General features: G+C 38.7%; 1 pseudogene; it reads right to left on the bottom strand.

Moving 5' to 3' along the window:
• LOC114216758 (small ribosomal subunit protein eS4, X isoform-like) overlaps positions 1–24,197 on the bottom strand; it is a 62,194-nt pseudogene extending 37,997 nt beyond the window's left edge.
• Between the last annotated feature and the right edge of the window lie 1,522 nt (positions 24,198–25,719).

Here is a 25,719-nt window from a genome sequence, read left to right as displayed (position 1 = left end):
TCTCTAAATATAAATAAATAAATAAATAAATAAATAAATAAATAAATAAATAAAATCTTTAAAAAATGTCTAGGCCTTTCTCCATCATTAGTGAAAATAAAAGACTTTTATCCTTGTCTTCACAAATTATTTTAGGGATGGAATTTTGAACACTTAGATTAAATTTCTTTGATAAATGGCATTTCCAATGCCATGTGAAATACTATGATGTCATGTTAACAATATGTCTAGTACCATAAAATTATTTTGTTATGTATATCTTTCTGATTGTAACTAAGTTTGTGTGCCTACATATATTATTGGAAAACAGACCTTGTGTTCAAAAAGCAGTTCCATTGAAAATGCTGTGGAAAATGGCTCTAATTCATAGAAACTGACATAGTGAGGGAGAGGGGCAGGGTGTCATGGTGTGGCTTCTAGGAGCAAGTCCCTCTGGTCTTAATATAATTACCTACCTAAACCTTTCTCTTCAACGCAGCTAGACCAAAAGTTACATGTGGGCAGAACTGGCTGTGACTATGAAGGGTTAAAGAAAGAGTTTACTGCTAACACTGCTTTAGATTAATGATCTACAGCTCTATTTGTAGAGCTGAATAAATTGAAAAATAGGAGAAAAAGAAGAAACGTTGGTGGGTCAGCCCTTTGAAATTACTACTCATTGTGGAACAGTACTGCCAGCATAACTATCTAAAACAAGTGCTTTTTACTCTCCATCTAGTTTTAAGACTTAAAATCAATGGAATGATTTTGAATGACTCGTATTTGCTTCAGAGAAAGCTATTACAGAAAACAAACTTCATTCAGCAAGCTTTCTAAAGCAGCTTATATTGTTTATACCTATCCATATTTCTGAATTTGATAACTGGTAACAAGATTATTTGTATCTAACCTTATTGACACAAAAGGATTTAATTATTTTGTTTATTTAAATATCTAAAGTTTACTGTAGTTAGTGTATCTTTGTTGATTAGGTCAATCTATGGGACAAGCAAATTTTAATAGTGGTGCTGTACTTTATATATTTATAGCAATACAGCTTGTCAGGAAGCAAGAATTCCTGTCCCCTTGAAAGGGGACTATCTGGACTAAGAATCAAATTGACATGAGGCAGATTAATAGGAGAAAATCAAATTTAATAGCATATTTATGTACAGGGATTCCCCACAGACATGGAAATTCCAAAGACAGGCAAAATGAGGTATATATGTCACCCTGAACTAAGGAGAAGGGGGTAGGGGTCTGGGACTTCAGAGGAAAGGAATGCAATTCACAGGGCAATAAGAAGAGCAGATGTTTTGTAATTAAATGTTTGCCCTGCCATACAGATGGGTCACTCAGATAAAATATATCTTTGCTAATAAAGCTTATTCTGGGAAAGACCTACAATTTAGATTCTTCTATGTAGTTAAGGGGGAGGCAAAATTTGTCTTGTGCTTGTAGGGTGTTGATTGCCTTCAGCTCAGAATGATCTTCAGGCCAAAGTGTCCCATCTTGGGGCAGCCTTGCCCTTGACCCCTACAGGCTCATCCATTATGTTGCTACACATGTGAATATCTCTATTACATGTGAGGACATCAAAAGTTTGTTTTTTTCAATCATTGATAAACTTTTAGAGCCTCAAGTTATTTATTTATTTCTAATTAATCAAAAATCCAAGGTTTCCTACCATCATATAACTGTTACTTATTGTGTTTCAATATCCTTGAGAACGGGAAACAGGAGTAGAGCTATAATCACTCTTCTAGGCATTGCAATAACCCAGACTATGTGTTACCTCAAGCCCAGAATGTCACTGTATTCATGAACGTGAATATTTCTAGATTAAATGTTATTGAATTAATTTTTTGCCCCAAAATGGTTTTTAAGTTTGATCTAAGTATGCCTAAGTCCCTGCAAGTGAGTATCTTCCAATGATTTTATTATAACAGATTAAGATCTTAAGACATGTCTTTAGACCATGTAAAAGTTCCATAAATATTCATCATGTATACAAATATATGTCCACTTGTCAAAACCAGAAATTTGTATAAATTGTTTTCACATAAATCAATTCACTTTTTGGATACCCAATAATCTGGTAAGATAAGCAGAGAACTCAATTTCTATAAAACATTCGAGGAATTATAAAGTCTCCATTAGGGTCTACTGTCACAATTTTAAATCATTATCTTTGAGGGATGCCTGAGTGGCTCAGTTGGTTAAACATCTGACTCTTGATTTCAGTTCAGGTTATGATCTCACGGTCGCGGGATTGAGCCCCTTGTTGGGCTCTGTGTTCAGCGTGGAGTCTGCTTGAGATTCTCTCTCTCCCTCCCCCTCCAGCCTTCCCCCTCTCATGCTATAAATAAATAAATAAATAAATAAATAAATAAATAAATAAATAAATAAAATATTTTAAAAAATCATAACCTTTAATATCTATCAATATATATTTTCAGGAGAGTGTACCTATAGAAAAAATCTGTAATCTATTGTTAAACACAGTTTAAAATACTGTTTCTAGGAATGAATTGTGGCAAAATTGAAAAATAACCATTCCCTAAACATACTTAAGTTTGGTCAAAATCCCATACATATATGTATGTGTATATATATATATATATATATATATATATATATATATATACACACACTTTACATTTATAAACTTTGTGGTTTAATGAATATATATATAAATAACTATGATTACAAAAATATACAAGAACAAAACATAAATATTCAGAAAGGTATGCTGATTATAAAATAATAAATTACAAAATATTAAATAGCACCACTAACAACCAAAGAGTAAAACTTTTATAAATGGCCAATTATTCTGGTAATGCAATTAGCCTTATAATGCCTAATAAAGCTGAGTCGAAAAATTATTTGTAAACCATAGGAACCATTAACTGTTCTGCTGTTTACATCTTTAATGGTTAATTCCAAAGAATTCTGAGCAGAGACAATAGCCATTAAATATATTATGTGAATCAACATCCGCAACCTGCTGATAACCAAAAACTAAAACTCCCACAGTGATGGCATGAACTCATATAAACACAGCGAGTTCATTTTCATTAAACCATTCTTTAGAAATATGTAATGTACTTATTTTAGAAGATAGCTATGAACTAGCTAAAACACAGACTAGGTAATTTTTATAGGTTATTTTCATTTTATCTGTTTGAAGATTTCAGGTTGTTTTTAATGAGCATAAAGAAAGAAGGGATAGATATGTTTTGAAATAGCTGGAATCAATCTATTGTAATTCGGAGATTTTTATAAACAGTAACGCAGACTAAGGTCAAAGCTGGTCATGCAAGTTATTAAAGGAGGCCATTGATACCGTGTAAAGATGGAATTACCTCTGATGGAATCCTTTGTTAAAATGTATTTCCTTAATCATCTGGTCAAATCACCATGAAATGTGTGTTCTCATTGTTAGAGCAATGCTAAAGAAAAAAATTTGTTGGACTAAAAATTATTAGTTTGAAGGTTAAATATTGATGCCTAAGCAGGGGAACAATTAAGCCATGATGAAATGACCACAGAGGTTTGGAAAACCAGAACGTGGTCTGGCCTTACTTTCACACATAATATGGTTGCTGAGGGTGGGGTCAGCTGGGGACCCCTCACAATAGAGGGATGAGTCAGAAAGCAAGGGAAAAAGTAAATTAACCAGGAACTATGATGTACCAAGTACAGCATAAGACAGCCTTAGCTTATTTAATACTTCAAAATCCCATGCTCTCTTTCAGAATATTCCCATTGTATGTAAGTCCAATTATAGGAAAATAGACAAACTTTGTTTTACATTGTTTTGCACATTTTAAATAAGATGTCAATGAAATCTCCAATATTTCTGCTCAGTATCAATCACAGGCTTGTAATGGTAAAATTACTCACAGGTTTCCATAATTTATAAGTATGGATCCCTAACTCTAGGCTGAGGAAGGACACAGGAGGGACAGCAGAAACATAAGCAGTTAAGGCTCTGTATGTCCTTATGTACAACAAACAGAAAAATAACTTGCCAAATACATATTTTTGAACATGATCTTACAAATGTCAGTGCCTGCTCTAATAGTTAATAAGTGAAAATTTTGAAGTATTGATGAATTTAGAGTAACATTTGGTCACATATTTTCTCAAACAACAGAGAGTAAAACAAAGGTACTCTTGATGTAGGAGGTCTAGTAAATGGTTTGGGGTTAAAAACTCTTGCAGATCTTGAAAAACATGGAACCACTGCTCTTTAGCTTAAATATAACCTAAAATAGAGCCCAGTAGGATTCCACTAGTTTGTGGAAGACCAAGATAAAGACCATTTAGTATAGAATAAAGACAGGTATCATTGCAGGCATTAAAGTAGAATTCTGAACTACTTTTTGCATTTTAGTAGGGGAGAAAGGAATTCAACTTCCTTTCATTGATACTTATGTCTGTAGACATATCTAGTAGCGGGAAAACAGTATGTCTAGCATGTCTAGCAAAGCACAGGAAAAGATCAGATTCCAATATCTATAAACACCCATGTGCTGGCTCCAAAATGCAGTTGGAGACTAATTGTCACGGTTACAGTTAACATCATGGAGCTAATATTTGTGGCAGAAATTAAATATTAGAAGATAAATCCCTTAAAATATAATAAACCCTGAGGTAAACCATTACCATTGTAGTTCTATATCTCCTTACAGTCTCAATTGGTTTATTTGTCATCATTCTGGTTTATTTATTTACAGATCTTTCTACTACTGCACTTTCCCCTTTTATTGTCAACTGCACATAAGTATCTTATCTCTTCCACCTGGCTGGAAGCTCCTTAAAATCAAAGAAAGACCAGTACACAACACATAAAAGATATTTAAAACTTTTGAATACATATGTGGATCAAAGATGGATGGATGGATGGATGGATCAATGGATGGATGGATGGAAAGAGTCTGACACCATCATTCAAGATAAATTTGTACTACCAGTAAAGCTTACTTTGTAACTATCAGTAGTGACCCCAAAAGTATAATATTTGGGCACCTGGGTGGTTCAGTTGGTTGGGCGACTGCCTTCGGCTCAGGTCATGATCCTGGAGTTCCGGGATTGAGTCCCACATCGGGCTCCCTGCTAGGCGGGGAGTCTGCTTCTCCCTCTGACCCTCCCCCCTCTCATGCTCTCTCTATCTCATTCCCTCTCTCAAATAAATAAAATCTTAAAAAAAGTATAATATTCAATCCCTAATTGTCACAAGTTGAGTTTGTTACAAGCAGATAGTCTGAGGTATAAGAGATTTATTAGGAATCAATTTCTGTGTAAGGAATGGAGAGGAAGCAGATTTGGGCAGAGTAAGAAGTAAAATAGCAGGGTGCCTGGGTGGCTCAGTCAATTAGGCATCTGCCTTCAGCTCAGGTCATGATCCCAGGGTCCTGGGGTCAAGCCCCACATCAGGCTCCCAGCTTACTCTGTGTGCACAGTCACTCTCTCTATCTCCTTCAAATAAATAAATAAATACAATCTTAAAAAAAAAAGTAAAATAGCTACACAGGCCCCATGAGGCCTTGGTCAACATGACAAGGAACTCTGAATTGCCCTTCAGAATTTTTGGCATTAGTCTAGAATGTCTGAGTCTCTAACCCTGACTCAGTCAGAGGATGCAGGTTTGCCTGGTGAGGTGCAATGTAGGGCCAGGTTGCTGAGATAGACACTGTAGGAGTTGACAAATGGAAACAGTCACTTAAACAGACACCACGTGGTTGAGCAGTATATTCTAACCCAAAGGGGCATGAAGAGGTACAGCTCCATGTCTTCCACACTAATCAACCCCATTTTTATCTTGATTTGCAAATCAGAAAAATCTAACAGGTGAGATGGTTATCTACTATAGTGTCGGGGAGGAAGAATTTCTTCTGCCCTTTAAGATCCCTCTAGCTGGACTAGGAACCAAATTGACATGAGACAGATTAACAGGAGAAAATGAAATTTAATAGTGTGCATATGAGGAATTCCCACAGACATGGGAATTCCAAAGACAGCAAGACAACATGATGTTTATATGAGCTAAGGAGAGGGGTAGGGGTAGGGGTCTGGGACTCAGTAAAATAGTTTCCTGTTTAGCTCTTATTTATAAGTCAACCCCACTGTTTATGTCACATATTACTCAGCTATTACAGCAAGTATTATTTTGATACCTAATGACTGACATCCATATGGTATTTAAAGTTATGATTTTATTAAATGGGGAAGAAAAACACTTCTATTTTGAAGAGAACGGCATGAATAAGTCCTCCAAGTTTCTTTAAAATGACATTCATCTTTAAGTAAAATTTAAGCACTAATTAAGCAATGAATTTTAAGTAGTCTGCTAAAATTCTAAAACAGTTTTATTAAAGTATTTTGTATAGTGATTTTCTTGGGGAGCAAGAATTCCTCTCCCTTCAAAGGTCCTTCCAGCTGGACTAAGAATCAATTTGACTGTCTCATGACAGATTAACAGGAGAAAATCAAATTTAGTAGCGTGTTTGTACAGGGAATCCACACAGACATGGAAATTCTGAAGACAGTCAGGCAAAATGAGGTATATATGTCATCCTGAACTAAGGAGAAGGGGGTAGGGGTCTGGGACTTCAGAGGAAAGGAATGCAATTCACAGGGCAATAAGAAGAGCAGATGTTTGGTAATTAAATGTTTGCCTTGCCATACACATGGGTCACTCAGATAAAATTTATCTCTGCTAATAAAGCTTATTCTGGGAAAGACCCCAATTTAGATTTTTCTATGTAGTTAAGGGAGGGGCAAAAGTTTGTCTTATGCTTGTAGGGTGTTGATTGTCTTCAGCTCAGAATGACCTTCAGGCCAAAGTGGCTCATCTTGGGGCAGCCTGACCTTGGCCCCTACAGTTTCTATTCGATTGGAATATTGAAAATGTTCAGGCTGTAGGTAAAGGTAAAATGAAATTAAATACTGTTTTAAAATAAAATTAAAGATATTAAGATAGTTCAATATAGTTAATAAAAGTAATTGAAAGAAGAGTGGAAAAATATATTTAGTTTTATTTGAATAGAAATTTATAAATAGAACAAAATATTTTCTTTAGTTGTAGCATATTCTACCTTTATTTTTAACTTGAGGGAAGTAAATGAATTTTGATTTCTTTTTACACCCTTAATAAGCATAAAAGTGTAGGGATGAGCGGAAAAGTATTTTTCCCTCTACTCTTTTATGTCGTTGGCTGATACCCGCTTTAATAAAAGACAGCTTAACAGGAGAAAAACAAATAGAAGTTTAATAATATGTGTACCTCCTGTATACATGGGAAAGACTAAGGAAAACTGAATAATTCCCCCAAATGGCCCAAACCACCACCTTAAATATTTCCAGCCAAAGACAAAAGAAGATGCTGAATGAAGTGGGGGTTGGGATCCAGTTATGGAGGGTTACCAGGAAAAGCAGAAAAACCAGGGTAAGATTTGTTAGCAGATCCAAGTTGGTGCCTACTCCACTGATAAAATTCTGTGATTTAGAGTCTCCTTTTCCTGGTACAGAGAGGGAAACACCCTTACAATCTGAGATTTCCTTCATAAATGTAAATATCCCTTATGAAAAGTTAACTTTTCCTTGGTTTTCAGAACTTCTACTGTGTCTTCTCTTTCTCAAAATAATCAGCTCAAAATGATCCTTATGCCAAAGAAGGATATTTGGGGATGGCATATTCTACTACCCTTCAAATTTAAAAGACCAATAATGGAAATCTGATTGGCTCAAAGAGCATATGAAAGGGGTGGCAATCCATATTTCTCTTCATAAGTAAGCCTAACTATGAAGAAAAACAAGTTTTTATACCACTCCTTTAAGTAGAGAAAACAGTCTGAAAATGGCAGTTAATATGCTTATTCTGGTATGGGCTATAAACTATTAAAGGACTAAGGCAAATGCTTTAAATCAAAGACCCATACCAATGTATATGTTCTCAAAAAGAAAAAAAAAAAATCCTCCTTGATGTTTTTCCCAGCTCCTTCCTATTGCTCCTTTTCTCTGGTTTGCTTAAAGAAGCTAATGGTCAGTGTTTTCACAGTCTGAAATTCATTACAAGGAAAAATCTGTATCCTTCTGTAGCAGGGGTTCTCAGCATGAGAATTTTCTAACCTATATGCACCATAGTTGTTTGGTTTGCCAAACATTGGGGCTATTTACATGAGAACTAAGAAGTTCTGAGAGAAGCTTTCCAAGGAGAGTGAGAGTCTAGCCACAGAAATGCAATTCAAGAACAATAGTTCAGAGTCAGAAGGAGTGGACGTTTGAATAGAACTCAGTGTGCATCACATATACTATCCCAGGCCCAGCATTCTAATCCCTGTGGGAATCCAATAAAGGGACAAGAAAGGGGGAGTGAAAAGTAAAGCTCACCTCACTTAAACTCCTGAAAGCCCCAACAGTATAAGCAGCCCTGCTGAGTGGCTAGTATAAAGATCAAGCCAAACTGGAGATAAATTATATCTTCCCTCATTTAGGGTAATATTAATGGCAAGGGTTGAATCTACATGGCAAAGGAAATGGAAAGGGGCATCAAAGCCCTGATCATTGAAATGAAACCAAACAAGAGTTTGTCTTCCTGATGTGTAATAAGCTAATAAAAAACTGACACTGAGCATTTGCAGTGGAGAAAGATAGGCCATTTTTAGGTGTGGTACCACCCTAGAGAACAGGGAGCTAATGCTCAGAAGTCTCAAATTCCCCAATGGCTTGGAGGTGAGTTTTTTTTTTTTTTTAAGATTTATTTATTTGAGAGAGAAAGAGAGAGAGAGCGTGCACGAGTAGGGGAGGGGGCAGAGGGAGAGAATCTTTAAGCAGCCTTCCCACTGAGTACAATCCCCCACCACGGGACTTGACCCCACAATCCATGAGATCATAACCTGAGCTGAAACTAAGAGTTGGACGCTCAACTGACTGAGCCATCCAGGTGCCCCCAAGTGGGGCTTTTTAAGGGCAAAACTGGGGACATGGATCTCCTAAGAAGTTGGGCACTGTTGATTGGAGGCCCATGAGGTCATGTGAGCAGATGTTACATAATTTCTCGTGCTGCTTTGTCTGGACTCACAGAGGTCTATTTCATCTCAAGAGACTTAGAAAAATATCTTTATTCTTTATGTTAGGTATTTCATTAGGTACATCTGGTGGTTATACCTTTAGGGTAGTGCTGATTAAATACTTGTAAGCTAGTGGGGTTGCATTCCTATCTGTTCCTTTGAATGAGAAGCAAGCATTCCTCTCTCTTGAGCCTAGGCCTATGTGTTCTCCGGCTGGTCCAGCCATGCCTGGGGATGATATGAACTGACTGGATGGATAGTGGCTTCATCATGGGTGGGACAGGGGGTTCACATCACAGCCAGATTACAAGAAGAAAACATGGCAGAACAGAAGTGTAATTAGTCATCAGTACATGCCAGAAGAAAATGACAGATACTATGAGGAAAGCTCAAAGAACAAGGATAAGACCCCACCAAATGTAAATGGAAGGAATTTTAAGTCAAGTAGAAACCCACAGTCTTGGATTATAAGACAAAGCAAAAAAGCAAACAAGCTCTTTTCTGTGTTATTTATGATGCTACTTTTACCACCCTTGCTTCTTGTGACAGGGAGGTGAAAAAGCAAACTTAGAATATTAGTGGAATCATGATTGGAATATAAGTGGGATATCATATAAAGGGGCTGGGGAGAGAGAGGATTTAAGGGAACTAGAAAACCAGATTTTAATTTTAAAAAACAAAATGAAAAAAAACAAAAAACAAAAAAAAAATGGTACTGTTGAAGGTTATTAAGTAGAGGTCTAGTCTAAGAGCTTTGATTCTGTTTCCCAGAACAAACAACTGGAGCAATTTTGATTCATCTGAAGTGTACAGAGGCCCAGAAATATTTCTGGTTTCTGTACTTTTTTATTTTTTTTTTCCTGTATTTTTAAAAAAAGATTTGTCAGAGAGAGAGAGAGAGCACAAGCAGGAGGAGCGGCAGGCAAAGAGAAACAGGCTCCCCACCAACCAAGGAACCCAATTCAGGACTCGATCCCAGGACCCTGGGATCATGACCTGAGCTGAAGGCAGATGCTTAACCTACTGAGCCACCCAGGCATCCCTTTTTCTGTACTTTTTAAAAGTGTCTCAGAAGGAAATGATTACAGGGCACCTGGGTGGCTCAGTCAGTTGAGCATCCAACTCTTGTTTGCCTCCTGGGTCATGATGTTAGGGTCATGGGATCAGCTCTGCATTGGGCTCTGCACTGAGCATGGAGCCTGCTTGGGATTCTCTCTCTCCCTCTGCCCCTCACCCACCCCTGCTCCCGGGTGCACTCTCTCTCCCTAAGGAAAAAAAAAAGAAGAAGAAGAAGAAGAAAATGATTGATGCCATTTTTAATGTGAAAATGATGGAACCATTTTTCAAAATCCTAAAGTGAGGATAAGTATGTGCTAAAAATAAAATTAATGTTCAGATTGTTAATCTATGGCAATACTGCTGAGATTGGTGAGAAAGGGGGTCACACGGGTCACCCCATTCTGACTCTAGGATGTATTCTTGCCTTGCCACCACTATGGTAACAATTATGGGAGCCAAGGACAGGCTACCCCAAGATGGGCCACTTTGCCATGAAGATTATTTTGAGTTAAAAGCAATCAAAACCCAGCAGATTCAGGAAAAACTCTTTACCTCTTCCCCTGAACTGCAAAATTTACATTGGAAAGGAGAGCCTGTACCAAGAAGAGCTATTAAAAGAGATTCCTCTTTACCTGAGAAACTTATCTGCATAACAGGGAAACTTTTATTTCCCAAGCATCGCCTCTCACCTTCCTGCTGAAGATCTTCCTCCACTTTGTATCCCCAGACTCCTACCCCTCTCCTTAGCTCAGGATATCAGATAAAACCCATGTTGTCTCACTAGCTTTGGAATTTCCATGTCTGTGTGGATTTCCCATACATATGAAACTAAATTTTATTTTCTCCTGTCAATCTGTCTCAGGTCAATTTGATTATTAGCACAGCTAGAGGGATCTTTTTTTTAAAACATTTTTTAAAGATTTTATTTATTTATTTTGAGAGAGAGAGAGAGAGGAAGCACAAGCAGAGAGAGGGGCAGAGGAGAAGCAGGCTCCCCACTGAACAGGGAGCCAATGTGCGGCTCGATCCCAGGACTCTGCAACCATGACTTGAGCCAGAGGCAGATGCTTAACTGACTGAGCCGCCCAGGCGCCCCCAGCTAGAAGGATCTTAAAAAGCAGAGATTTCTTCCTCCCCAATACCAACATAGTTTATTATAATGGCTTGCACCAGTGCCCCTGCCACCCTGTTCTCCTCCATCCTATTTCTCCAGCATTTCACTACAAGACTAATTTCCTGAAAACATACCATAAATCTTTCAGTCTTTTGCTCAAGAATTTGAAATGACTCCCTAGTGCTTACTAATCAATTATGGCAATTAAATGACTCAATAATTCCTAATTAAATTTATTTCCCATTTCCCAGACCCTAATATTTATTACCACAAGTCCATTGCCAAGTTGTTTCTACCTATTCCACTTTTAGGACTGCTTAAAACCTTGCCTGACATATTTTCTCCACCTTCCACATCCTGTGCAAACCCCAAAATTTTTGCTAGATCATCTCTGAAATACTGAACTCTTTCTTCCCCGTACTCCCACCGTTATTATGAGAAAATGCCACACAAAATAGAAACTAAGAATGTTGAGTATTTCCAGTTATTCAGTTATGCACCAATTTATTTAAAAACAGAGGAAAAGGGACAAGGACTGTATCTTACACGTTTGTGGCAATCTTAGCAAATCCAATACAGTACAAACTATTAGACTGAAGGGGAATAGAATATGTTACCAAAAATATGCCTCTTTGGCATAAGAATTATCATGATCTGATTATTTTTGTGAAACAGATGACACAGGGGTAGCTCTGAAGACTGAAAAGTTACCCTTTTGAAGGCTACATTTATATTTATAAGGTAAATCTCCATTTGTAAGGGTGTCTCCCTCTGTGTGTCAGGAAGAAAAGGATGACTACATCTTTAGAAACTTTTTATCAATAGAGAAAGCATGGACTTAAATCTGCAAATCAGCCACATCCTTGCTGTCCTGGTAACCTCCCTTAACTGGTCTTCCCCCACCCCCTGTCCGGAACCTCACTTCCCCCCAACATCTTGTTTGTCTTTAGCTGGAAATGGTTTTTAAGGTGTTAGCTTTGGTTCCAGGGGGAGTTACTCTGTTTCTGTGGGTCTCTCCCATGTGTATAGGAGGTGTACATGTTATTAAACTTCTGTTTGTTTTCTCCTGTTAATCTGTATTTTATTACAGGAGGTTACAGCCAAAAACATAGAAGGATAGAGGGGAAATTTTTTTTCTTACACACAGGAAATAGTTACTTTCTGGGCTGAAATCTTAGCTGAATCTTAGCTTCTTCCCTTTTAGACATGTTAGATCTCCAAGTTATAGTTTCCTCATGTTTAAAAATGGGCAGGGGCGCCTGGGTGGCTCACTTGGTTAAGCGGCTGCCTTCGGCTCAGGTCATGATCCCAGGGTCTTGGGATCGAGTTCTGCATCAGGCTCCTTGTTCAGCAGGGAACCTGCTTCTCCCTCTGCCTGCCTCTCCCCCTGCTTGTGCTCTCTCTCTCTGACAAATAAATAAAATCTTAAAAAAGGGGGGGGGGGCAGAACTATTCTCATCTGAGGATATATTGTGACACTGTATGCCTGACAAATAGCAATCAATAAGTGTGCTATTATTAGCCTACGAAGATACAACCAAAAGCATTAAAAAAAAAAAAAAAACTTTGGTTCAGTAGTAGGTAAGAAGACTTTTACCACATCCCATCAACAGCATGCAATACATGTAAACTGCGTTGCTGGAAGATAATATGGGGACAGAATTTGACAGGTTTAAGAAGAATGGACGTGGTCTTATGGATATAATCTGATAAGAGTCAACCCACTCCACTGAAAAATTTTTATTCTCCTGGGGGGAGGAGCAAGATGGCAGAGGAGTGGGAGACCTAAATTTCATCTGGTCCCAAGAATTCAGCTAGATAGTTATCAAACCATTCAGAAAACCTACAAACTCAATGGGAGATTGAAGAAAAGAACAGCAGCAATTCTATGAACAAAAAAGTGACCACTTTCTGGAAGGTAGGATGTGCAGAGAAGTGAATCCGAGGTGATATTTGGGAAGATAGACGGGGGGAGGGGGGAGGGATCCTCCGTCAGCCAGCTACCCGCAAGTGATAGAGCAGTGGAGCACAAAATCCGAACTTTTAGAAGGGACATCACTCCAGTGGCTAAGCAGGGGGTGGAATGCTCGCTGGAACAGTATGGTCTCAGGACCCTCGGGGTCACAGAAAGACCGGGGGTGCCTGAGTGAGGCAGAGCTCCCAGGTATTGGAGCGGAGAAGCCGGCTGCAAAGACGGAGACGAGGAGTGGGCTCTCAGCTCAGGGTTGCCATAAACCGTGATCCACGGCACAGTTGGGCTACTACTCTTCCAGCAGGGACCCAACAAGCAACAGATCCAGGGAGACTTCCCTTACTCGCCTGGGAGGAATGGCACAGGAGCGCACAGCAGGAATCTGCTGGGTTTGGAGACTCCAAACAGGGTCGTGTGCCAGAGATAGAAATGCTTGGTCACAGGCCAGGTGAGCACGGAGTGTAGCCGGAGACCGGGGAGACAGGAGTGAAGGACTGCTTTTCTCGGAGGTGCGCTGAGGAGTGGGGCCCCGAGTTCTCAGCTCCTCTGGGACCAGAGATGGGGAGGCTGCCATTTCCATTCTTGTCCTCCAAAGCTGTACAGAAAGCTCTCAGGGAACAAAAGCTACTGAGAGCAAACCTGAGCAGGTTACCTAGCCTGGCCCCTGACAAAGGCAGGGCAATTGGCCTTGGATGAGGACATTTGAGAATCACTGCAACAGGCCACTCCCCCAGAAGTTCAGCAGGAACAACCAGCCAAGACCAAGTTTACCGATCAGTGAGAACGGCAGAACTCCAGCACTAGGGGAATACAGCACATAGAACGCATGTTTTTTTTTCCCATGATTCTTTAGTCGTTCAAAGTTAATTTTTTAAATTTTCCTTTTTTTTTTCTTTTTCTATTTTTTTGGTTGAATATTTCTTCTTTCCTTTTTCAACCAACATCTTATCAATTCCATTTTAATACATCTTTTATTTTTCATTGTTACAGTCACATTCTATCCCTTCATTGTATTTAACCTTATTTTTTTGTATATATGTAAGTTTCTCTTTCCTTAAAACTTTGAGATAGAGTTTCTTCTATCAGACCAAAATATACACTAAATCTAGTGCATGACGTTGTCTTAGTCTCCCGCCTGATCACATTCTCTCTTTTTTAAAATTTTTTTCATTCTTTTTTCAACCAACTTATCAATTCCTTTTTTAAAATCTTTTTTAATTTTCATCTTTACAGTCATATTCCATACTTTCATCATATTTACCCTTATTTTTGTATATATATAACTTTTTTTCTTTAAAATTTTGGGAAGCAATTTCTTCCAACAGACCACAATACACACAAAATCTAGTGTGTGGCTCTGTTATATTCACCAGCCTGATCATATGCTTTTTTTTTTTCCTTTCTTTCCCCCTCGGTTTTGGGTCTCTTCTGATTTGTTCAGTGTATATTTTTAGGGGGTCATTGTTACACTTTTAGCCTGTTGTTTTCTGATTCATTTATTCTCCTCTGGACAAAATGACAAGATGATAAAACTCACCTCAAAAAAAAAAAAAAAAAAGAACAAGAGGCAGTACTGACTGCCAGGGACCTAATCAATACAGACATTAGAAAGATGTCAGAACTAGAGTTCAGAGTGACGATTATAAAGATACTACCTGGGCTTGAAAAAAGTATAGAAGATACTTTCTGGAGAAATAAAAGAACTAAAATGTAACCAAGTCGAAATCAAAAAGGCTATTAATGAGGTGCAATCAAAAATGGAGGCTCTAACTGCTAGATAAATTAGGTAGAAGACAGAATTAGTGATATAGAAGGCCAATTGATAGAGAATAAAGAAGCTGAGAAAAAGGGAGATAAACAACTACTGGATCATGAGGGGAGAATTCAAGAGATAAGTGATACCATGAAGCAAAACAACATTAGAATAATTGGGATCCCAGAAGAAGAAGAAAGAGAGAGGGGGGCAGAAGGTATATTGGAGCAAATTATAGCAGAGAACTTCCCTAATTTGGGGAAGGAAACAGGCATCAAAATCCAGTAGGCACACAGAACCCCCTCAAAATCAATAAAAATAGGTCAACACCCTGACATCTAATAGTAAAACTCACAAGTCTCAGAGACAAAGAGAAAATCCTGAAAGCAGCTCAGGACAAGAAGTCTGTAACCTACAATGGTAGAAACATTAGATTGGCAACAGACCTATCCACAGAGACCTAGCAGGCCAGAAAGGACTGGCATGATATATTCAGGGCACTAAACAAGAAAAATATGCAGCCAAGAATACTATATCTGGCTAGACTGCACTGAAAATAGAAGGAGAGATAAAAAGCTTCCAGGACAAACTAAAAGAATTTGCGAACACCAAACCAGCCCTACAAGAAATATCGAAAGGGGTCCTCTAAGCAAAGAAAAGTAACATAGACCAAAAAGGCCTAAAAGTAACATAGACCAAAAAGGAACAGAGACAATATACAGTAACAGTCACCTTACAGGCAATACAATGGCACTAAATTCATATCTTTCGATAGTTACCCTGAATGTAAATGGGCTAAATGCCCCAGTCAAAAGACACAGGGTATCAGATTGTGTAAAAAAACAAGACCCATCGATATGTTGTCTGCAAGAGACTCATTTTAGACCCAAAGACACCTCTAGGTTTAAAGTGAGGGGGTGGAAAACCATTTACCATGCTAATGGACACCAAAAGAAAGCTGGGGTAGCAATCCTTATATCAGACAAATTAGATTTTAAACCAAGGACTATAATAAGAGATGAGGAAGGACACTCCATCATACTTAAAGGATCTTTCCAACAAGAAGATCTAACAATTGTAAATATCTATGCCCCTAACATGGGAGCAGCCAATTATATAAACCAATTAATAACAAAAGCAAAAAAACACATTGAAAAAAATACAATAATAGTAGGAGACTTTAACATCCCCCTCACTGAAATGGACAGATCATCTAAGCAAAAGATCAACAAGGAAATAAAGGCTTTAAATGACACACTGGACTAAATGGACTTCACAGACATATTCAGAACATTCCATCCCAAAGCAATGGAATACACATTCTTCTCTAGTGCCCGTGGAACATTCTCCAGAATAGATCACATCCTGCATTACAAATCAGGTCTCAACTGGTGCCAAAATGTTGGGATCATTCCCTGCATATTTTTGGACCACAAAGCTATGAAACTAGAACTCAATCACAAGAGGAAAGTTGGAAAGAACACAAATACATGGAGGCTAAAGAGCATCCTACTATAGAATGAACAGGTCAACCAGGAAATTAAAGAAGAATTTAAAAAATTCATGGAAACAAATGAAAATGAAAACACAACTGTTCAAAATCTCGGGATGCAGCAAAGGCAGTCCTAAGAGGAAAGTATATAGCAATACAAGCCTTTCTCAAGAAACAAGAAAGGTCTCAAAGACAACCTAAACCTACACCTAAAGGAGCTGGAGAAACAACAGCAAATAAAGCCTAAACCCAGCAGGAGAAGAGAAATAATAAAGATCAGAGCAGAAATCAATGAAATAGAAACCAAAAGAACAGTAGAACAGGTCAACGAAACTTGGAGCTGGTTCTTTGAAAGAATTAATAAGATTGATAAACCCCTGGCCAGACTTATCAAAGAGAAAAGAGAAATGACCTAAATAAATAAAATCATGAATGAAAGAGGAGAGATCACAACCAACACCAAAGAAATACAAACAAGTATAAGAACATGTTATGAGCAACTATATGCCAGCAAATTAATCTGGAAGAAATGGATGCATTCCTAGAGATGTATCAACTACCAAAATTGAACCAGGATGAAATAGAAAACCTGAACAGACCCACCACCCACCACCACTAAGGAAATTGAAGCAGTCATCAAAAATCTCCCAACAGGAGGGCCTGGGTGGCTCAGATGGTTAAGAGTCTGCTTTTCGCTCGGGTCATGATTCTGGGGTCCTGGGATCAAGCCCCACATCGGGCTACTGGCTTGGTGGGGAGCCTGCTTCTCCCTCTCCCTCTGCCTCTCCCCCTGCTCATGCTCTCTCTCTGTGTGTGTCTCTGTGTCTCAAATGAATAAATAAAATCCTTAAAAAAAAAAAAATCTCCCAACAAACAAGAGCCCAGGGCCAGATGGCTTCCCAGGGGAATTCTACCAAACATTTAAAGAAAAATTAATACCTATTCTTCTGAAACTGTTCCAAAAAATAGAAATGGAAAGAAAACTTCCAAACTCATTTTATGAGGCCAGCATTACCTTGATCCCAAAATCAGACAAAGACCCCTCAAAAAGGAGAATTACAGACCAATATCCCTGATGAACATGGATGCAAACATTCTCACTGAAATACTAGCCAATAGGATCCAACAGTAGATTAAAAGGATTATTCATCAAGTGGGATTTATTCCTGGGCTCCAAGTTTGGTCCAACATCTGCAAATCAATCATTGTGATACAATACATTAATAAAAGAAAGAACAAGAAACATATGATCCTCTCAATAGATGCAGAAAAAGCATTTGACAAAGTACAGCATCCTTTCTTGATTAAAAGTCTTCAGAGTATAGGGATAGACGGTACATACCTCAATATCATAAAAGCCATCAATGAAAAACCCACAGTGAATATTGTACTCAATGGGGAAGAACTGAGAGCTTTTCCCCTAAGGTCAGGAACCTGACAGGGACGTCCACTATCACCACTGCTGTTCAGCATACTACTAGAAGTCCTAGCCTCAGCAATCAGACAACAAAAAGAAATAAAAGCATCCGAATCAGCAAAGAAGAAGTGAAACTCTCACTCTTTGCAGATATGATACTTTATGTGGAAAACCCAAAAGACTCCACCCCAAAACTATTAGAACTCATACAGGAATTCAGTAAAGTGGCAGGATATAAAATCAATGCACACAAATCAGTTGCATTCCCATACACAAACAACAAGACAGAAGAAAGAGAAATTAAGGAGTCGATTCCATTTACAATTGCACCCAAAACCATAAGATACCTAGGAATAAATCTAACCAAAGAGGCGAAGAATCTGTACTCAGAATACTATAGAATACTCATGAAAGAAATTGAGGAAGACACAAAGAAATGGAAAAACTTTCTGTGCTCATGGATGGGTAGAATAAATATTGTGAAAATGTCTATGCTACCTAGAGAATTCTACACATTTAATGCAATCCCTATCAAATTACCATCAACCTTTTTCAAGGAAATGGAACAAATAATCCTAAAATTTGTATGGAACCAGAAAAGACCCCAAATAGCCAGAGGAATGTTGAAAAAGAAAAGCAAAGGTGGCGGCATCACAATTCCGGACTTCAAGCTCTATTACACAGCTGTTATCATCAAGACAGTATGGTACTGGCCCAAAACAGACACATAGATCAACGGAACAGAATACAGAGCCCAGAAATGGACCCTTAACTCTATGGTCACCTAATCTTCGACAAAGCAGGAAAGAATGTCCAATGGAAAAAAGACAGTCTCTTCAACAAATGATGTTGGGAAAATCGGACAGCCACATGCAGAAGAATGAAACTAGACCATTTCCTTACACCACACACAAAAATAGACTCAAAATGGATGAAAGACCTCAACGTGAGACAGGAATCCATCAAAATCCTTGAGGAGAACACAGGCAGCAACCTCTTCGACCTCAGCCGCAGCAACTTCTTCCTAGAAATATTGCCAAAGGCAAGGGAAGCAAAGGCAAAAATGAACTATTGGGACATCATCAAGATAAAAAGCTTTTGCACAGCAAAGGAAACCGTCAACAAAACCAAAAGACAACTGACACAACGGGAGAAGATATTTGCAAATGACATATCAGATAATGGGCTAGTATCCAAAATCTATAAATAACTTATCAAACTCAACACTCAAACAACAAATAATCCACTGAAGAAATGGGCAGAAGACATGAACAGACATTTCTGCAAAGAAGACACCCAATGGCCAACAGACACATGACAATGTGCTCCACATCGCTCGGCATCAGGGAAATCCAAATCAAAACCTCAATGAGATACGACCTCACACCAGTCAGAATGGCTAAAATTAACAAGTCAGGAAACGACAGATGTTGGTGGGGATGTGGGGAAAGGGGAACCCTCCTACACTGTTGGTGGGAATGCAAGCTGGTACAGCCACTCTGGAAAACAGTATGGAGGCTCCTCAAACAGTTGAAAATAGAGCTACCCTACGACCCAGCAATTGCACTACTCAGTATTTACCCCAGAGATACAAATGTAGTGGCCCAAAGGGTCACATGCACCCCAATGTTTATAGCAGCAATGTCCACAATAGCCAAACTATGGAAAGAGCCAAGATGTCCATCAACAGATGAATGGATAAAGAAGATGTGGTATATATACACAATGGAATATTATCCAACCATCAAAAAATGAAATCTTGCCATTTGCAACAATGTGAATGGAACTAGAGGGTATTATGCTAAGGGAGATAAGTCAATCAGAGAAAAACAAGTATCATATGATCTCACTGATACATGGAATTTGAGAAATAAGACAGAGGATCATAGGGGAAGGGAGGGAAAAATGAAACAAGATGAAACCGGAGAGGGAGACAACCCATAAGAGACTCTTAATCTCAGGAAACAAACTGAGGGTTGCTGGAATGGTGGGGGGTGGGAGGGATGGGGTGTTTCGGTGATGGACATGGGGGAGGGTATGTGCTAGGGTGAGCGCTGTGAATTGTGTAAGACTGATGAATCACAGACCTGCACCCCTGAAACAAATAATATATGTTAATAAAAAAAAAGATCTAAAACATTCTTCTAACCCCAATTCTTTGTCCAAATAAAAGTACAGAGTTTCAATATGAAAAAAAAAATTTTTTGATTCTCACACCCAACCCCAGCTTGCCTTCCAAAGTTAGAGTCATTAATTAGTAGTAGTTGCACAAAAGATTTAGAAGGAATTTGCCATTGTTTGGGCCAAAGCTGTCAAGAACTGAAACTGAATGCAGGAGGTAACATTAGGAGTAGACATAGAAATGGAACCAAGAAAGTCAGTGAGGGAAGAAAGAACAGGATTTTCTATTCCAGAAAATATTGGTTAGCAGAACTAACTGATTAGTACTAATCTAATGGAAATATTTCTTCTCTTGATTAGAAAATTTGAAAATTTTCCCAGAATATTGTAACTTTCAAGTGTTAATCTGTATTCTGGAAATAAAGAAGGTTTACAGCAGTCACATGATGGTAATAGAAGTAGGTATTGTTGAGCTATTGCTCTGCTCCAGGTCTGTGCAATGTCTCTGAATCCTTGCAACAGCTCTAAGATGTGGGCACTACTATTACTCCCTATTACAAATGGAGAAACAAGACTTGATTTCGAGAGGTTTATGACTTTTCTTACAGTCACATTTCTGGTAAATATCAGAGCCAGGACTTGATTCTGGGTCAGTCCTACTCCAAAGCCCATGCAATTATTCACTTCCCACATTTCATCAGGAGATTGGCTCAAATGGATATGGTAATGCCCTACCCCTCATGGTTTTGAGGCCAGATGCTTGGTTGCTGCATCTGTTTTGAAAGCATAAGCAGCACTGTAGTTATATTAGTTGTATTATCAACTTAGTTCCATGTTCTGTTTTGTTCTCTCAATTATGTTTTATGCACCTCTTAACCTCATGCACGATCAATCATTAACTTTGTCTTTTTTACTCCTACACCCTGTTTACCCCCACACTGTAGAAACCTAACGGAGACCAGATGGTAATGTTTGTCTTGAAATTATCTGATGTACCTGGTTGTACCAGGTCCCAAATGGTAATGTGTGTCTTGAACTTATCTGATGTGCCTGGCTGTACCAGGTCCCAAACAGTATCTTGTTGTCCAGAAGAATGCATACCTCCAGATTGCTTCAAGCTCCCCACCTCAAGGTTTCAAGAAACCCCTCACCCTCCTCTCATGCATTCACCGCCTTCCCCAAACATTTATAAGCTGTCCATAGACTCAACAGGGCAAGCTAGCTTTGGGAATGATCCCCTGCCTTCCTGTTGGGCTGTTCTTCTGAAAATAATAACCTTTCTTTGCTTCAAAACCGGTGTCTCAGATGTTGGCTTACTGTGCTTTGGGTGCACGGGCAAGTCTGAGTTCAGTAACAGTTTCTTCATTTCTTTCAGCTTTATCTGTATTTGACTTTAAAGGCTTTACTTTCATGCAAACTTTTCACACAGTGGAAACAACAAAGAATATTTATTGAGAATCACTGTGTGCCACAGAGAATTATAGGTGCTTTTTCAGTGTTGGTTTATTTAATCTTCACAGTCATCTTCCAATGTAGGCATTATCCAACATTGCCATTGTCATTAGCATTCACAACAAATGAGGAAACTGATGCACAGAGAGGTGTCGTTGTCAAGGACTCATTGCCAGTTATTGGTGGCACTAGGATTCAAACCCTGGCAGGATGATCACCAAGCCTATACTGAAACACAGAAGGCAAGGATTATCTTCCCAGGGTTTTGTCTGGTTTTCTGTGGTTTGGTTTGCGTTTTTTTTTTTTTAATTAAATTTTGCCTTGTTAGTTTCAGTCCATTATTCCAGTCCATCAGAAGATTTGAATCTTGATTCTCTCATCCCTCCATTATATTAGGTAGCCTGACCAGGTTTCTAGGATCTGAGGTTTGCAGTGGCAAAAACCAGGTACTAAGGCCACTTTGGCATGAACATTATTTTGAGTTAAAAGCAATCCAAACCCAGCAGATTCAGAAAAAGCTCTTTACCTTCCTCTCAATTGTCTGCTTGTATCAGGAAGAGAGCTATTAACAGAGATTCCTCTTCACCTGAGAAACTTATCTACATACTAGGGCAACTTTTGTTTTCCAAATATCGCCCTTGACCTTCTTGCTAATGATCTTTCTCCCCTTTGTATCTTCACACCCCTTTCTCTCTCCTTAGCTCATATAAGTATCATATTACCTGACTGTTTTTGGAATGTCTATGCTTGTATGAATTCTCTGTACATATGCTGTTAAAGTTGATTTTCTCCTGTTAATCTGTCGCATGCCAATTTGATTCATAGTCTAGCTAGAAGAATGTTGAAAGATAGAGTAAATTCTTCTTCCTCAACAGGTTAAAATTCTACTTCTTTTTGTTCTGCATTTATTGAGGTATAATTGGCAGTTTAAAATTGTATATTTTTAAGATGTAAAATCTGATGATTTCAAATACATATGTAGACTGGCTGGCTGGCTCCGCTGTTAAAGCATACAACTCTTGATCTTGGGGTCCTGAGTTCAAGCCCCACGTTGGGCGTAGTTTACTTAAAAAAAAAAATTAAAAACCACCTCCAAGTGAAATGCTCCATAGATTTTTTTAAAATTCTTTTTTATTTTATTTTATTTATTTATTTGAGAGAGAGAATGAAAGAGAGAGAGAGAGCATGAGAGGGGGGAGGGTCAGAGGGAGAAGCAGACTCCCTGCTCAGCAGGGAGCCCGATGCGGGACTCGATCCCGGGACTCCAGGATCACCTGAGCCGAAGGCAGTCGCTTAACCAACTGAGCCACCCAGGTGCCCCTCCATAGATTTTTTTTTTTTTTTTTCAGTACCAATAACTTTTTATTTATTCATTGTATTTTTCCAGGGTAAAGAGAGAAGGGAAAAGGGTCAGCATGTGTGTTACAAAACAATAGCAAGTGGGAAAGAAGTACCCGGCACAGCAAAACAACCATCAAATAAACACTCCCAGAGATGGAGTCACTAAAGCCCAAGGAGGCTCAGTCTCCTGCAGTTCAGAAATGAGGGGAAGGGATCAGGGAAAGAACAGATAGGTACAGCTTTCCTCCCATGCCCCCCCCCCATAAATTCAAGATTTCACACAAAGCTTTGGTTTCTAGCAGTAAACATGGAGTTACATTCGTCCGTCTCCTATTAAACAATCTTGTGGCCACTTTGACATAAGCTTCTTGCACCTGCATAAAAGTTCCTGAGTGATTTGGATATACATTCATCTTCCCTTCCTTGGTCTCCCGACTCTTACTTCCTACATGGAAAGCCCCCCGCCACCATTGCATTTGCTTCTCTCTACTGTAAGACTGGAGATTAAAGGAGGTTTGTTCCAACCAAATACAAGCATATTACTATGAATCACATCAAGGAATGGTCTTGGCACAGGAGACTGGGAACAAGGGAGGAAGTGTTCTTTGCTTCTTCCAGATGTGAATGTGTATGTGTGGGGGCTTTTTTGGGGAGGAGGGATAGAGGAGGGGTAGGGTAGGAGTCAAGTTTTTAGGACAGAAGATCTGGCCCAAAATAGGAAAAAGGGGAAGGGAACACAAAAGAAAGGATGGTTCAGACCGCCACACTTCCAGAGGGGTCACCAAGCTATGTTCCAGATTCTTTTCCTGGTGCAGAACCTTTTGTCAAAGATGCTTTGGCTATTTTTCTCAATACAAAAAGAAGTTTGTAAACAATAAAACCCCAAAAGAACATGGAGAAGACCAACACATTATATTTACACAAACCAGGCCACCTAGCAATCACCCAGTCCGCTATTCGTGAAGTCCTACGAAACCCAAACAAATACGAAAACTAGAAGGGGGACAGCGAGCGGGGGAGACAAGAACCCAGGATCAGACACACATCACCCAATGCGTTCTATTGCATTTGCCCCGTTTCAACACAGTGATGTAGGTTTGTGGTGATCTCATAGCATGTAAATAAAACCTTTTCTCCTTTAGCTACCACGACACTAACCACTGCAGCAGCAGGACAGGACACCGGCTCTGGGCACCGCGAAGAAGCCATGGCTTATGGTCTCTAGATGCCGGCACCGTGCAGCAGCTGCGGCTCTTCTGCCGCCCGAGCGGTGTCGTCCGGCGTCTCCTCCGGCGCCTTGGCGCAGCCACCTGCAAACTGCTGGTTTGACACAGAGCCCATGGTAGTCGGCTAAGCCCGCGGCCCGGGGCCCCTGGTCGGGTGGCTGCTGGCCCCAGAGAAGTCTGGAGGCCTCCATAGATTTTTTTTAAAAAGTATATGTGATTCATGCTTTTTACCAAATAAAATAAAATAAAATATGTATGTGTTATAAAGTGACTACCACAATTAGGTTAATTAACTCATCCCTCACCTCACATAATTACCATTTTCGTGTGTGTGTGGTAAGAACACTTAAGATTTACTCTTTTAGGAAATTTCGAGTATATAACACAGTATTATTAGCTATAGTCATCATACCCCACTGCCCCAGTCATTTCCCCTTCCCTGTAGTCCCTGGCAACTACCATTCTACTCTTTCCTTCTAGGAGTTTGACTTTTTTAGATGCTACATATAAATGAAATCAAACCACATTTGTCTTTCTGTGACTGCCTTGTTTCACTTAGAGTCATGTCCTCCAGATTTATCCATGTTGTCACAAGTGGCAGGATTTCCTTCTTTTTACGGCTGTATAATATTTCACTGTGTATATATAATACATACCAATGTTTTCTTTATTCATTCATCCATAGATGAACACTTAGGTTGAATTGTATTTTCTCTGCCCTCTAACAGAAATGAATTATGAACATTATTAAAGTCAAGATAAAATTCTCTCCTTCCTCCCTCTTTCTCTACAGACCAACCCTCTCCACACATACATACACAGGCACAGGCACACACACACACACCACTCAGACACTCATAGAAGTATACACATAAACTAAACAAGTTCCTGGGACACTATATGGTAAAAGTGACTAAGATCTTGGAAGATTTATCATTCACAATAATCACAAATTATTTGTATTTTATATTTATATCTGAAAAAATCTGTATTGGAATCTAACAAACTAGTTTGCTAATAGGTTCCAAAATTATTCAGGTATCAAGCTACTATGACACCTTATTTCCTAAAGCTATAAATATATATCATATTTGACTTTTTCAGACCTAAAGCAGCTTCATTGCATCTCCACATATGTCATTAGAATATTTCTAGTATTTCTCTGATTTGGGAATTTTCTAAAGTATCTTAAAATAGATAGAATCAAAATTGGTAATGTTTAGTTTTGAACATATAATGATATTCAAGTGGGAATTGCTATGACCTGAATATGTGAACAAGTAGTATGTTTATATTTTTAAAATCTTTATTTTGAAATAATTATACATACACAGGAAGTTGCAAAAATAATGCAAAGATTTGTGTACCTTCCTCCAACTCAACACAATATATCTTACCTAATTAGAACATAATATCAAAACCAAAAAGTTGACATTGGTACAGTGCAATTAATGACGCTACAGATTAATTAAGATTTCACCAATTTTTACATGCATTGCTTTGTGATGTGTGTGAGTGTGTGTGTAGTTCCATGCATTTTTCCAAATGTATGGATTCATGTAATTACCTTAATGGTCAAGATACACAACAGCTCCATCATCACAAAGCAATTCCTTTGTACTACCCCTTCAGAGCCCTATTCCTGCATATGCCCCTAACCCCTGGAAACCATTAATAAGTTCTTCATCTGTAGAACTTTGTCATTTCAAGAAT

This window comes from Eumetopias jubatus, unplaced genomic scaffold (genome assembly GCF_037043125.1).
Source record: "Eumetopias jubatus isolate StellerSeaLion01/CBP00866 unplaced genomic scaffold, mEumJub1_p1.0 scaffold_11, whole genome shotgun sequence".
In the NCBI taxonomy this organism is placed as follows: domain Eukaryota; kingdom Metazoa; phylum Chordata; class Mammalia; order Carnivora; family Otariidae; genus Eumetopias; species Eumetopias jubatus.
This window is presented reverse-complemented; position numbering and strand designations above follow the sequence as displayed.